Source organism: Pinus tabuliformis, chromosome 9, assembly GCF_031772625.1.
Source record: "Pinus tabuliformis cultivar Carrire ecotype Pingquan chromosome 9, CPIR1, whole genome shotgun sequence".
In the NCBI taxonomy this organism is placed as follows: Eukaryota; Viridiplantae; Streptophyta; class Pinopsida; order Pinales; family Pinaceae; genus Pinus; species Pinus tabuliformis.
Window position 1 is genome coordinate 746,552,110 of NC_142307.1, and position 15,644 is coordinate 746,567,753.

Sequence of the window (15,644 nt, forward strand, 5' to 3'; positions counted from 1 at the left end):
TGACACCAATGACCCTTGGTATGGTGACATTCTTGTCTACCTCCAAGCACAACGGTTCCACCTCGAACTCTTGACAGGTGACCATCGTCGCATCCGCCACCAAGCACGACACTATCTAGTGATTAACAATACGTTATATCGTCGTAGTGCGGATACAGTTCTTCGACGTTGCCTCACTCATGAAGAGGCGGAACATGTTTTAAATGACTGCCATGCTGGGGCATGTGGCGATCATCTTTCTAGCATATCTACTGCATAAAAAATCTTGTGCACAGGATATTACTGGCCGACCTTGTTCAAAGATTGTGTCAAGGTCATTTGGCAATGCCATCCTTGTCAAGTGTTCACAAAGAAAATGCATGCTCCTTTGGGCCTACTACACCCGGTTATCTCTGTTGGTCCCTTTGCCAAATGGGGGATAGACTTCGTAACTTGAAATCTCGTTTCCTCTGCTGGACACAACTATATCATAGTATTTTTGGACTATTTCATGAAATGGGACGAAGCCCTTCCCACCTACAGAACCAACGGAGAAACCGCAGTGCTATTCTTGTTCAATCAGGTTATTTGTCATTTTGGTGTACCCTGCATAATCGTTATAGACCATGGATCTCATTCCAGAACCATATGATGTCTGATTTAACATCGTTGCTTGGTTTTCATCAGGATCAATCACCCTCCTACTACCCCCAAGCTAATGGTCAAGTAGAAGTCATCAATGGCGTCTTAAAAACCATGATCCATAGGTTGGTAGGAAATCATAAAATCAATCAGCACCAAATTTTATATTCAGCGCTATGGGCATACCAAACTTCAGTAAAAACTACCACGAGATTTACACCTTTCCAACTCGCTTACATCCTGGAAGCAATTTTACCCATTGAGTGTTAGATCCCTTCCCTGCAAATAGCCGTTGAACTCCTGCCCAGCACTATTGCCGAAGAAGAATGCTTATTATACCTAAATCAATTGGATGAAACCCGTCGAGATGACAAATTGGCACTCGAGGCTCACAAGCACCGAGTAAAAACCCATTATAACAAAAAGGTCAAGCCTCGTTCTTACCAAGAGGGAGATCTTGTTTTGTTCTATGATAAAAAACATGACCTCTTAGGGGCAGGAACACTTCAACCCTTATGGCTAGGTCGCTATGTCATCAAGAAAGTCCTCTCAAAAGGGGCATATGAATTTCATGACTGGGAAGGAGTCTCGCTCGTTGAGCCCAGTAATGGGCTCTATCTAAAAAAGTATTATGCCTGGTATTGCACTAGGCATGTGCTTTCTAATTTTATGTATTCATAAGTTTTGCTTCCCTTTTTGGTGTGATTGGATTGTTTTGATATTTATTGGAGTATTTGTCTCATACATCCTTCTCACAATGCAGATGTCTTCATTACCCTTAACATACGTAGGATACGCGGATGGTGCTAGTCGTCACACATGGCACATTGCATCAGCTACTTGGGTCATCTACACACCTGAGTCGGAACTATTTTGTTCCAGAGGAGTCTTTCTTGGCACCGCCACCAACAATATTTCCAAGTACATGTCTGTAATTTCACTTCTCACAGAAGCGTCATCAAGGGACATCTCCAATCTGGTGGTCAGGTTAGACTCCCAGCTAGTTTTTATGCAATTGAAAAATCGTTATCACATTCGCAATCCAACCTTGTTAGGTCATTATTTAAGGGTACAACTCCTGGAACGTCAATTTGAAATAATCACATATGAAAAAATTCCTAGAGAATTTAACGTGGTTGCTGATTCATTAGCTAACTATGTATTATATTGGCATCTGTCTCATTCACTATTGAAGCATGCATGAAAGTGAAATTTTACTGAGTTAAAATTTTTACAAAAAAAAAATTAAAAACATTTACGCCATCAAAAGACCAAAATGTCTATATATATATATAGATCAAAATCCAGTCTTTTACATCGAAATATTCCAAAACTTGGATGTTTTAAGTACAAAATGGCTACTAAGCCCAGCTACAAACACCCATTGGCTACACCAAAACACCTGCTAAAAAAGAGCCTACTGCTCCTGAAATGCTAAAACCACTCTAGCTTTCCTCCAAAGAGGAACTAGAAACCGCTCAGGTACACCGACTATGTACCGCTGCATATGAGCGGAAATATCCCTCATAGGAGGGGGGGGGGGACACCCATGCTCATGCCCTCTAGGTTCCTCAAAACCTCGTGAATACTGTCGCCCCATCCCCCCAATAGGTAGTTGGCCTCCTCGTCGCATATGGTGGGGTTCGTCTGCAAGTTGTAATGGAGCCACATCTATGTTAAGCATAAAGATTCATGTTAATACTTCTTTCGAATATAAAAACATTACATAAACATTCAAAAGCTAAAAAATACTTGAGGTACTTTCAAAAATCATTCTCACCTTGAGGACCCCAGTTGGTCCAGGGCAGCAACATCAAGTCATGGTCACCGGTGATGTCCATTCCCTCATAAACATAGTCATCAATCATCACAATTTGGCCACAAAGACACTGGAGGAAATCTTCCTCGAAGACATGTTAGATCGGTCCTCCTCCTATCTGAGGATTGAGTGATGACCATCGTCCCTGTCTCAGCTCCCTCAGATCAATCGGACCTAAGCTCATCCTTGGGCACATAATAGGTACCCTCTCAAGAATGAATGAAACTATGAGAGTACCATACCCAAAACTATGTTGGGTACGAGTCTTTCATGTCATTAACTCTGCCTTCAACTGGCAAAGCACTGCTTCACACTAGTTGAACATCTGTGGCTGGACACAGTCAACTACAAGCAATAGTTGGGCCTTTGTTGCAACATGGGGACTCTTTGACCTTGCCAACCACACAATCAACCATAAAATGGCCCTCATAGAGCTGGACCTTATCCTCTCTATGGGGACTCTGTTACTGTAAAGTCCACTCTCAAGGATGCAGTATGATTCCACCAGCTCTAGGGTAGATCGTGGATCTGGCCTTCCCTCGGTGAGGTTTTCCTATGCCCCATGGCACGACAGACTAGTTAAAAAGTATATGTCATCATGGTCAATAGCCAGCTCATGATTTGCAATCCTGAACACTTTCTCATGTTCATCCCAGTGTTGGATAATCCATCTCAATAAATCCTCTTGCCCTTTCATCAGCTCCAGCTTTGCATACTTCAGTAAACCATAGCGGTGCAATGCAAGTATGCATGCTGGATCGTTTTGCATCAGTTATTCCTAGCTATCATGGGCTCGTTCTCTCCATAGGCTAGTCATTATGGCCTGAAACCTGCGCAAAATAACCCTAAGATCGGTCAAAATGGGGCAATACAACTTTAGGAATCACTGCATGAGGTTATAAACTGTGTCCTTAAGCTCTAATGACCTACCCCTAGTGGTACACAGGGAGGATTAACGCCCTCCAGCAAGTTGTATAGGGTGTTTAACGCTCCCTACAGGCCTACCAGAGGGCATTAGTGTGCAAATACTACTTTAGGGCACCTCAGATCTGGAAAATTCCACCCCAGAAACTGATAAGAAAGGTTAAGAAATGCATAGAGCAAGGTTTTAGCCTCTACCTGGGACTGACAACACATTGAATGGTTGTCTGGATCTCCTACAATGCATAGAGCAAGGTTTTAGCCTCTACCTGGGACTGACAACACATTGAATGGTTGCCTGGATCTCCTAAAATGGTCCGCAGAAAATCTACTCCTCTTTGGCTCCAAAATGCTCTCACAATTCTCAAATAGTGAAAATAATGCATGTGAAAACTCAAAAAACTTCCTTATATTTACTTTTGGAGACATGATTTTTTGAAATCATCAAAGAGGCAATAGTCCATTCCCCATGATTTTTTATCATGCATGAACCCATATCGATAGGAACTGTTGCTTTTTTATACTTTTTTCCACTTTTGATGAAAGTACCCTCAGGAATGAAAAGCAGTAAAAGCTGCATGCAATTCTCAAAAAAGCACTTTTCTTTTATGGTATATTTTATCGCTCTCAAAAAAATGGAAAACTCCCCGAGTTTTTCATCATTGGGCTCACTAAAAACATATGATGACGGCTTGAGCAACTCTTTTTCGCTCTTTTTCTAGCTCATTAAATTGAAAAAGATCATTAGCGCATTCTTTTTAGGCGCTTTTTTCTCGCTCATAAAACTAAAATAATCTTGTGTTTTTTCTTTAGGTTTGTTAAACATTTATAAAGATGACTCAAGCATTATTTCAGGTACTTTTCTCGCTCGTTAAAATAAAAAATACCAAGTTTTTGTCACTGAGCTTGTTAAAAATCTACGGCAGCAACAAGAGCACTTGCTTTTTTGGGACCATTTCTCACTCCTAAAATCGAAAAATTCCTGAGTTTTTCCCCTTCTTCAAGCTCGTTAAATCTATGAAGAAGGAATGAGCAGTTCTTTTACCTCTTTTTCCTTGCTCAATAAACTGAAAAAATATACCTTGAGTTTTCTTCATTTGACTCATTAAAATTTGATGAAGGTATTGAGTTTGTCGTTGTGTGACTCATTAAAAATTCATGACGAAAAACAAGTTTAGTTTTTCTCCTCGTACTCGTAAAATAATGAGGTCAACATCTATTGAATATATGTTTCTCTTTATCCGGATTCAGTAGATTATCTCATAGAAAAGTAACCGATCTAGATATACTATTAACCCTTTGTCGCACCTGGTTAACAACTATGACAAAGGGACCACCATGGAGTCATTCTTTACAATCTTTTGAGACTCTCTAATTATGAAAAGATCACAGAGTTGTCTAGTCTGGACTTGTTAAATTATATAGACAAGATATAGAGTCGCTCTTTTTACGATCCTTTTTAGACTCTCAAAACATGAAAATATCGACGATTTTGCCTATCTGGACTCATTAAACTAATAAAATAGGGCATAGAGTCACTCTTTTCACGGTCCTTTTCAGACTCTTAAAACATGAAAATATCGATGAGTTTACTCGTCTGTACTCACTAAACTAATCAAATAGGGAAAGTAGACAATACAAATGCATTCAGTATTAGAAAGTGTGGTTTGGCAGCAGTTGTTCCCCTGAACATGGCACTCCCTCAGATAAACCTTCCTTGTGATGGCCTCTCAATATGAATCCTACCATCCTATGAGTTTAGCCTAAATACGCCAATGTTCTTGCATCTCTGTATCCTAACACTCTTTGGTGTTCATGAGTTTATTGCTGCATGGTTAGAATCATTGTCATGCCTTCTATTGTTCAAGAGTTGACCTTTTGTTTCCTCCATCAACCCATAAAGCATATCCTTTCTTCATTCCCTCTGTTGTTTAGACCAAATGCTCAAAGATTTCTCAAAAAACAAATCATTCTTGTCCAGTTTCGTGTCGATTGATGTAGGACACATTATAGCCTACCTTTCGACAGGTATCTTCCTATCGACTTCAACACTCTATCTAGGAAGACAACCTAGAAACACATTCAGTGCCTTGGTACTTGCAGACATTAGTGGCAGGTCGCCTTGTGTTTGATCAGGGGTTCTCATTATTGGCTCTTGGTTAAGCGATTCTACGGGTGTTCGACGACAAAAACATCTTTCGCACTCGTTAGTTGTATCGTGCATCTTGGATACCATCACCATTATTGGTGGCCTTCCTCACGTATGTTAACGATCTCCATTATTGACTGGTAATTAGATGATTTCGTGCATGTTAGACATCAATGCATATATTCACATGTATCAATATATGTTGTTTGGTCAAGCAGAAATCAAGACCTTGGGTAGAGACTTGCATCAATCAGCCTTGCTTCCTATCCCAAGTTGCGTATATATTTTTTTGGAGATAGCTCATCAGAATGATCCTATCATGACACTGAATCTGCATTGTGCTTATCGGTAACCAACATCTTCATATGTCATTTATGAGAAAATCACTCTGACATAGCTACTGAGCATGGGAATGCCTGACTTAGGACATGGTTTTAGTATATATGTATATATATATATATATATATATATATATATATATATATATATATATATCTGTGTGTGTGTGTGTGTGTGTGTGTTGTATCAAGTTTCCCATACCACCTGAAGCTCTGATCCTCTCTCTCTTTTTATCAAAGAGGAAAATTATAGTTAAGTAAAGTATTTCAGCCATCATTGCAACCTCTGATCTCACACTTTAGGGGGCATCTGTTATATAGCAAAATGACCCCCTCATCAACTCAAAGGGGAAAGACATGAAAGCTGAAGCAAAGACCAAGATCACATGCCTTGTTTCCACACTAATGCTAGCTATACATTGACAACCTGCTTTATAATGCTTCTCTGTAAGCCTAAGGGTGCGTTAGTGACCCTACTAACTCTATTTGTTAGTTTTGGAACAACGTTAGTGGATCCTAATGAAGTTCTAAAGGTCAAGGGAGTGAATTGACACATAAATATCTAAATATTTGCTCCTAAATATACTCAAGAAAAGCAAGGAAACATCTCAAGTTCGACCTATTTGGAGGATTTATAATCCTAATGAAGCAGGCAAATGGGAAAGAGTTGAAAAGCATGGCAACTTCATTGCTTTTACCTTAAGGAAATCATGGAGGAAATTGGAAACCCTAACTTAATTGCTACATAAGAAAAGCTAGGGATATGGTGATAGAGGTCAGGTCATTTGAAAGGATAGCTTACTTGATTATTGAGCATAGTCTCAAATCTAAGCATAAGAAGTTGGTAAGAAAGGAGAGAGAGAGAGAAGTTGGAGGGTTAAGGGAATGTTGATGCAACAGATGGTTGTAATCACTCTTCTGACATTAATATAGAACTACAGTTGTACTATTTACTACCTGGTGTTGGTACTATCATTCATTTACTTGTTTTTCCAATACCTTTTAGCATGATTAGTTTAGTTATATGTAACTAGATGTCTTTTTATGTATTCATGTATTAGTTATCAAGGTTGTATGTTGTGATTATGCTTGTCTCTTCTATGTGCAGGAATTGATCTGGAGCCAGCTCAGGGGACTTCCACCTAGCTGCACTGTGCTGTCAAGCAAATCTACATGGAGGCTTGAGATAATTCATTGGTTTTGCTTTGATAGTTAGTTAATATTTATGGACATGCATGTAACTTTGTGACGGTTGCAGATAATATTACAGTCTGCCAAGGGTCCCTGGAAAACCCTTGAGGATATCTCCATTCTCCATACACCGTGCATATTATCCTATAGCACGCAATTGCAAAATCTGTGTTTGGAAATGCAAAGTTTGAAATAGGATAGGACACCTTGACCGGAGGCGCACGAGGAGGTATGGTGCATAAAATGTAAAGGCCAAGCGCATGACAAGGACCACTGTCTAGTGTTCGCGAACTACTTGGCAGGAGGAGGACCGATGCCGTTAAGACCTGAGGCACAGGCAAGGCCGGGTGTGGCATCTGCATTATGGTGCAATATCTATAAAATAGGAGGAAAACACACTATGGATAATTGTCATCTGTTGTAGAAGTATATGCAGACATCCCAACAATTGTTTTGTAATTTCTACAGGTCGGTAGGCCATGATGACCACACCTATTGAAGCTACGAACTAATTATGGATCAGAATCCTTCCTATAGGGTACACATTGAAACACAATCCCTCGACCCAAATGCAGGGATGGCGCGCATTGGATTTCAGGGGCGCAATCGAGGTTTTGGTGGAATGGGACCAGGAAGGGGTCGCGGACAACTAATTTGTTACAATTGCGGAGGGCTAAGGCATTATGCCCACGATTGTATAAACGCAACAAGGACTTCATGTTGGTATTGTACTCAATTTGATCATGAGGCAGAAGAATACCCTTCGCTGATAGCGAGGATGCGCAAAAAAGGGGTACTCCAGCCCCCTTCGACTCAGAATTTGCAGATGATGAGGTTTGAGCAACGCGAAGTGTTATCACTCAGATTTTCCTTAGAAGTTATTTGAAATAAGGAAAGGATCCGAGGTAACTACAAACCAATCTTTTAAGTATAGATCCTAGCCAATCTACATTCAAAGAGGGCTGTTATGAAACCAGCTCAAGAAAAGATAGAAAAGATAGATCAATGCGTTAGAGTTCAGCCTCTTCGAGGGGGCAACCTCCTTTACATTACATAAATGAAAAATTATTTGATGATACAAATGACAAAACCTCCTTTCTATATATAGGAGTCTAAGGAGTCACAATATAATCCAGCTGACCTAACAATAATAATATAAAGCCACAAAAATAACAATAAAGGGATTCTATGGGGCACAGAAATAACAACATGGGGGTAATAGGGGCACAACAATATAAATAAGGGGTCTAACTACAATAGTATTGGGGTAATCACTAGTATTATAGGGACCCAACAAGGTCTCTCTCTTTATGATTTGACATTGTTTTGATATGATATTAGGCTAGCTATTAATACTTAAGGGATTTGTTTTGGTTTGTTTGGTGGAATTAAGGAAACAGATGGTCAGAGTAGGTATTAAGGACATTGGGCTATGGAGTCAAGTTGGAAAAGTCTAACAGGATTTGATTAATTACTGAGGTAAGAGTTCAAAATGCAAGCTAGCACAACAAGGACAAATCTAAAAGTCTTCATGGATGGAAATCTTAACCAGGGCCAAGGGCAATGTAGAATCCTTGGCAGGGATCAAGATGAAGAAGGGAAGTTTGGAAAATAGCAAGGGAAATTAAGAATCATGTACTAAGGGCCAATAGAAGGAATGAATTATAGAAGTGAGGGAGCAATTAAGAATTCCCGGACTTAAGAAATTTAGTAGAAAACATTAAATAAGAAAACAGTTAAAACAAAGAGCACTTAAGCTAATTCTGATGATATTATTCCTCGTTTTCTTTTAAGAATTATAAGAAAACATATATGATATTTCATAAATAAAGGAAAACAATATTCAAACTTAGAGGAATGATACTTATTTGTTTCCCACAGTGCACATGAATTGAGTGAAATGTCCTCAACTTTATTTAATCCAGTAAACCAATCCAGCCTTGATTACAGTAGCTCCTTTAGCTCAAAACAAAAGTCTACAAAAATGATTTTTAATCCATCCTAATTACTTCGTTTTGTGAAGTATTTATACAAAAAATATTACAAAATATCTCATAACTATACGAGATTTATTATAGGAAACAAAAGTTATCTTCCACACGAAGATAAAGACATATGGAAAACAGATTGTTTGTTGTCACTCTATTTGTGAACGTGCTGGATGTTGGAACTCGGATTTGTCTCCTGCAGTTTTCATGGTAATTGTGTGTTGGACTTCACTCTTATCTTCACCTACTGATACTCTCTACCTGTGTTGATACTCTTTACCTGTATTTACCAGACTTTACCATAGTAAACATTTTTACCCCATAGATTTACTATAGTAAATTTATAGTATATCTGTCATGTTGGCCCACCATTTGTCATTTGGTATTTTCATTCTGATCATTTTCCTATATACTTCATCAGCTTCTGTGTACTTAACAAAATTGGGTTTGTTGGTGAATAGGTGTTTCACTTCGTGTTCTATGTAAAATAGGTTTTCCAAGCCATCATAAAGCACCTTTCCTGTAGGTAGTGCTTTTACTGCTGAAGAGCTGGCTTGGCTCTTGGCCTATTTGTTTAGTCTCTCGATGTAGTCTTCATGTGTCATCAACTTGTCATTTATGACCAGTGGGCTTGGAAGGCCTTTCTCTCTCAAAATGCCATACTTCAACATGAAGTCATCTATATCTGCTTGAATACTCTGACACCTTTTATCTAAGTTGAGCATCAAGTTCTCTTTCATAAGAACTTTCTTAGTTTCAATGATGGTTGTTGTTCTATCTTCAATCTTTAAATCATCCAGTTGGTACCTGTTCCTGCTGTTTAAGAAATCAATTAACTAATTGGCTTCTTCAGGCTTATTTCCCAATTCTTCTTTCGTCTTCTATATAGCTTCCATAGCTATCTTGACTAGTTCAGTCTGCTAAAAAATTATCTGGATAGAAGGCCAAATATCATTGATGGAATCAAAAATATTGGCCCACAATATACTTTTCATGTCACCCAGTGGTTTTTCTAGTGTCAAGTCCTTCTCCAGGACTCTGATTCTTTCCTCTATCCTTTTGTTTTTTCTTTCTTCTTCTTTGTTCTGAATTTTTGCAAGTTCATAGTTTGTTTCCATACTTGCTATTTTTTCTTTGAGCCTTTTTAATTCTATAGCCTGGATACTCATCTGTTCCATAGCTTTGATCACTTCATCTATTTTTTCTGTTGTTGTCCCTGCACTGGTTTTTGTACCTGTAATTGGAATAGTCTTTGCTATTGGCAATGTTATCACTGGTGGAAGTGTTGGTGCCAAAGAAGTTGCCAGAGTGGAGGGTACTATTGTAAAAACTGTGGGTATGGCAACCTAAGGAGCGGTGGCTAGCTCACTCTTCTTAGACTGTATTGCTTTCTCTAATTCCTATTCAGTTTCTTTTAATTGATTATTGAACTTAAGGACTAAGTTCATAATCTCTTCTTCCTTTTGTTTCTCTATGACTTCTGCAGTTTGAGGATGATGGAGAGGAGGGATCTTAAGTTGCTTCTTCAATGCAACTATATCATTATTTTTCTTCTTAATCTTTTGTTCAACTACTTTGACATCTTTGGGATCATGTCCCAATTATATCACCAGATCTTCTAAGGTTTTGATTCTAACATCTTTGGCCCGAGAGGAGGCCTTTCCAGTTGCAGTTGTGCTGTGGTGTTGTGCAATGAATTTTATAACTGATGTGCTGTAATGGCCTTATTAGTCAGTGTGGAATAGACCATTTCACCAGTCTGCTTGTGTAGTTCTATTTGGTCAATCAGATGGATATCCTTGGCCAAAACTTCAAAATCAATTTTCAAATAGTCATCCATTGACCTCGGCTGCTATACAGTTGGTTTTAGGAAGCTCATCTGCATTTTTCCTTCTTTTATGTCAAAAGCTGACATAAGCCTGGTCTAGTTAGTTAGAGCCATTTTGAGGTAATGAGCATAGGTTTGAGGTTTTAATTTCTCATTCCTTGCTTTAAGTTCTTTGTATTTTCCTTTAATTTCTAGGCTCTGTTTAGAGGAAGCTCTGAAAGAAGACACCTCAGTGATTTGTTTTCTTTCCAATGCCTGTATATGTGAGGTGGAAGTTGTACCACCTGCTAGGATGGTATGCATACTATTTTTATTTTCTTCCACTGTGTTGCCTGTGATCTCCTTAGTGTATTCTTCTTCTGCATAGGGGTTCAACCTTTGCCTTTTAGCAAAAGTTTGATCAATAGGCCTGTTGGAAGGAGTGGCCTCTTCCCTGTCTCTTTTAAGATTTCTTTCCTCATTAAGAGTAGTCTGCAACATAGGAGGGTTTCCCATGATTTTCTAAGGTTGAGTCAGCTCCTCTGAGATTTCAGATTGCTCTGACTCTTCTTGTTGTTCTGAATCTTTTGCCTATTCTGAGGTTCCTTGTTGCTCTGATGGTTGTGTACTGGGTTCTTGTGACTGCTTTCTTGATGAAGTTTCTCCAAACACCTGTACAAATGAATCCTCATCAAACCTTCTTTCTAAGTCCACCATTACATTTTCAACTTCAACTTGTGTGCTATCTTGATCTATCAGTGTGCCTTCCACCCATTCTGATTGATTGGCATACTGTTCAATTTCTGGGATCCTATGGTGGATATAAGGAGATAATTTATGTTTCTGTCTTCTGCTACAAATGAATCCATGAGGGTCATAGGCCCAGATGAAACTCTTTTTTAATTTCAATCTCTGGAGGATTTCATCTGCCTCCTTTCTAGCTTCTTTGTTATTGCAAATAAATGGGCCTAGGTGATCCTTTATTCTTAGTTGGGCCTTCTTCTTGGTCTTGACAAAGTGAATCTCATCAGAGTTAATCATTTTCCTGTAGTACTCCAGAACAAATAATCACATAGGGAGATATTTAGGTAATTTATACAGAGGCAGCTCACACCCATAAATTCTAATTTCAGTATGGTTTTGGTATAAATACCAATCCCCAACTTTGTATTGTTTGGACAGCTGGAGAACCCTCTTAATGTCTGCACTAATTCTGGGAGGGGGACTTCCTATCAACATTGTAGTCACTGGATGCACAAATTGGTCAATAAAATCTATATATGAATAGGGAGAATCATAAGACCTGTGGAAAAGAGAAGTCCAAAAAATGACAGATCTAGGATTCCCTCTGGTATCAAGTTTTTGTATAGAGAAGCGAAATCTATCAGTCTGGTAGTAAAGAAACAAATGATACAGGACTGTTGAATACTTGAACACCCTATGATTTTCAAGTCTCATAAATTGATCATTCATTTTATCTGCGATGAATTTGGCATAATCAAACTTGACTACAAGAGGTTGATAAGGGGAAAAAATAGACATACCAGCTAAAATAGTCTCATCCACATATTCACTAGTGATAGAACCCAAAATGCATGATAGCATTGTTGTCATGTCTTTTCCTAGATCAGAAAATAAGGATGACATGTAAGGAGGGGGGTCCTTTGGCATGTGTTTCTCTTCATAAATGAAGGTCTGGAGGATTTTAGTACTTCTGGAACTATATAGTTTGGAGAATCTTTCAAGAAAATCAGAAATGGACAGAGGAGTGAGGTCTTAACCAGGTTGCAACTCTAACAACTCCTTTATGGACTTAGCTGTAATGGTGAAAAGGATTTTTTGGTCTGAGGGCATTACAACTCTCATAATAGGGTCATAGTTTGAATGTCAGTAACGAATAATTTCTGGAAAGACATGAACACTTGGGAATTGATATTTGGGTAGGTTTGATTCCTAGAGACCTATCTTATCTGCATGGTTCTAGTAGATATCTTGGTATTTGTAATGCAATTTCAAAGGGGTTTCATTAAAGATGAGGTCTTTTATCTGGAAATCCTTGTCAACTAGGGGAAGATGGTCTAAATCTCTATGGGGAGTGGTAACTTGCATGACATTTAAGGAAACTAGAACATCCATCCTTGGTTCTTGTGGATTCAAGGACGAGGGTGGGGAATTTCAGGGAATGATGAAGAATTGGGTTGTTTCTGGGAGTCCTTAGATTGTCGAACAGATTACTTTCACTAAAATTACTTGATTTTTACAACAATTTAGTCCAAGTTCAATACGAAAATAGGGTTTCTCATAAAAATGGGTAAATGCCTGGTTATGGCTGCATGAAGGGAGAATTGGCTCTAGTGCATTGTTTGCATGGAGCAAGCATAGGTTTGCAATGGCAATCTAGAGTTCAGCGGCTTCTGAAGGTTGACGGTTGGAAGCAGGGTGACGACTTGAACGTACTCTGAGTGTGCATGGAGAATAGAAGGTTCTTTTCTTGGTAAAACAAAAATAATGAGTATTTTTGGGTTTATTGGCAAAGTCAATGCTTTTGGCGCGTATAATGGAAACTTGATAGTTGGTGCTGGAAAGTGATAGTTGGCGCCAACTGATAGAAATGATGTTTTGTCATTTAGCGAAGGTGGTAAGCGAAGGTGGTAAGCAGAATCCATCGCACCGCTTTTGAGGGTATAGCAGTATTGGGAGAAGTTTTCCTGATGCCATTCATCGGGTGACATGTAGCGATGGGATGAATAGTGAAATTGCTCACATCGGGCGGGTAAAGGTTGGCATCGGAGGCCGCTCGATATGAGCGTGAGACGTTAGATCTGAAGGGGTCAGATCGTATGGTGGTTGGGGAAGGGACTTGATCGGGATTTAATGGAGGGGCCTGATGGGAGAGTAACTGTGGATTAGGGAAATTAATGACATCAGGGGCGATGTGATTGGTGGGGCAGATTTAATTAATCACTGATTGATTAATTACTCTTTTTAACTCAATGGATGGTTATGTTTCTTAATTAATCGTAGATCGATTAATTAATCCCTCTAATTATTTTATTATGGTTTATTTTTCAAACCATCGGGGTGGGATATTTATCATATGGGTTGAATAAATAATACGGGACAAGGTTTATTTTCAGGATTTAATATAATAAAAAATTAATGTTAATATGAAATGAAAGCGGGGAAAGAAAATGCGCTAAGTATAATGTATTAACATTTATTTTTATATCCACATTTACACACTATAACTTAGGCGGAATGCTTTTTGTGGGTTTGTGTGGGAAAATGGGTTTTATGTAAGGTTAATTACTTTCCCTAGGCAAATAATGATTTCACCTTAGGAAAAGGGATTTTTTAGATGAAATGGATGAATTACGGAGGAGTGAATGTTGATGAGTGGGTTTTAGCACTTGGAACCTGTAAATCATTGGGCCGAGGGTTTGGTCCCTCCAAAAGTCAGAGAAATGCTCTGAGCCCCTTTGACTTAAGGTTTTTGGTGCTTTGATTGTTATTTGTGGGAAATTAGTGACATTAGGGGTAAAAGAAAATGAGGAAATTAATAACCTGACTTTGTAAATGTCTCTGTTATCCATACTTATAAAGTAATATGATGATGAAAGTAAATGATATGAGCTTCAACTAATCATTCATCATACACCATTATGCATCCATTCATCTACTTACTCACCTACAGATCCTACCATTTTTTATACTTTTTATTAGGGTGCACTTAAGCTGGAAAACCCTTATGAAACATTTTTCTTTTCTTTTACAATGGAAATCTATCTAAGTCTATCCTTATTACATCCAAGGGCTCAGATTAAACTGTTGAGCTCCTTTATTTACTCTACCTATCTACTTATCTGCCAAGATTAAACAGTTTGGTCAGATTTTATTCTCTATCTATAGACATAAAAATTTAAAACATGAAATAGTCAAGTTTAAACTATTTTACTACCATGGATTGTGGCATAAGTAACAAATTGCACACAATCATTATTATACAAAAAATAAAATAGCAGTGGTATTTTTTCTTGCACACTTTCCTGGTCTTTTCCTTTTTCTTTGGGGTTCATTTTTCATATTTTTGACCTTTTTTCATTCTTCTTTTTCCTTTGGTTTTTCTTTTGGGACATACCCTCTTTAGATTTTTTAATTTTTTTATTTCTTACAAATATGGAAAACATTTGCAGAAGCAAAGGTATGTACATATTTCAGAGATAACTAAGTCAATCGTAAATTATGACACCTATTGGTATAGGAACATAACACGAAGAAGACCCAAATGTAAACATGATGCTCAGGAGTGGTATGACCATGGGCGATGATAAAGGGAAGCAGCCAGAAGGAAGTGTGTGGGTTCACAAGGCTCCTACAAAGGAACCTGAATTTGATTTAGAATGCGAGGAGACATTCATGGAAGCTAAGAAGAGCTTCACGGAGGCCTCCACTTCAGGTAGTAAGGATCAACTAGAACCAGGGATGGATCCTTCAATGCTCACTACCTTTTTGGAGACATGCATGAAACTACTGCGTGACAACAAGGTAGTCAAAGGACTATAGGAACTTATCACTAGGTGCATGGGGTCAGGAGAACCGCACATGGTCCAGAAACTTGGAAAGAATTCATTGTGTAGAGGAAGGGAAATGAGGTTGACTGCGCAAATCGGCAAGTATGAAATGGATCAGGTAATCCTAGATCTCGGATCGGACGTGAATGTACTACCAAACCAAACATGGGAATGCATGGGTAGACCCTCACTACAGTTGTCTCCTATTCAGTTACAAATGGCGAACCAACAGAATATTT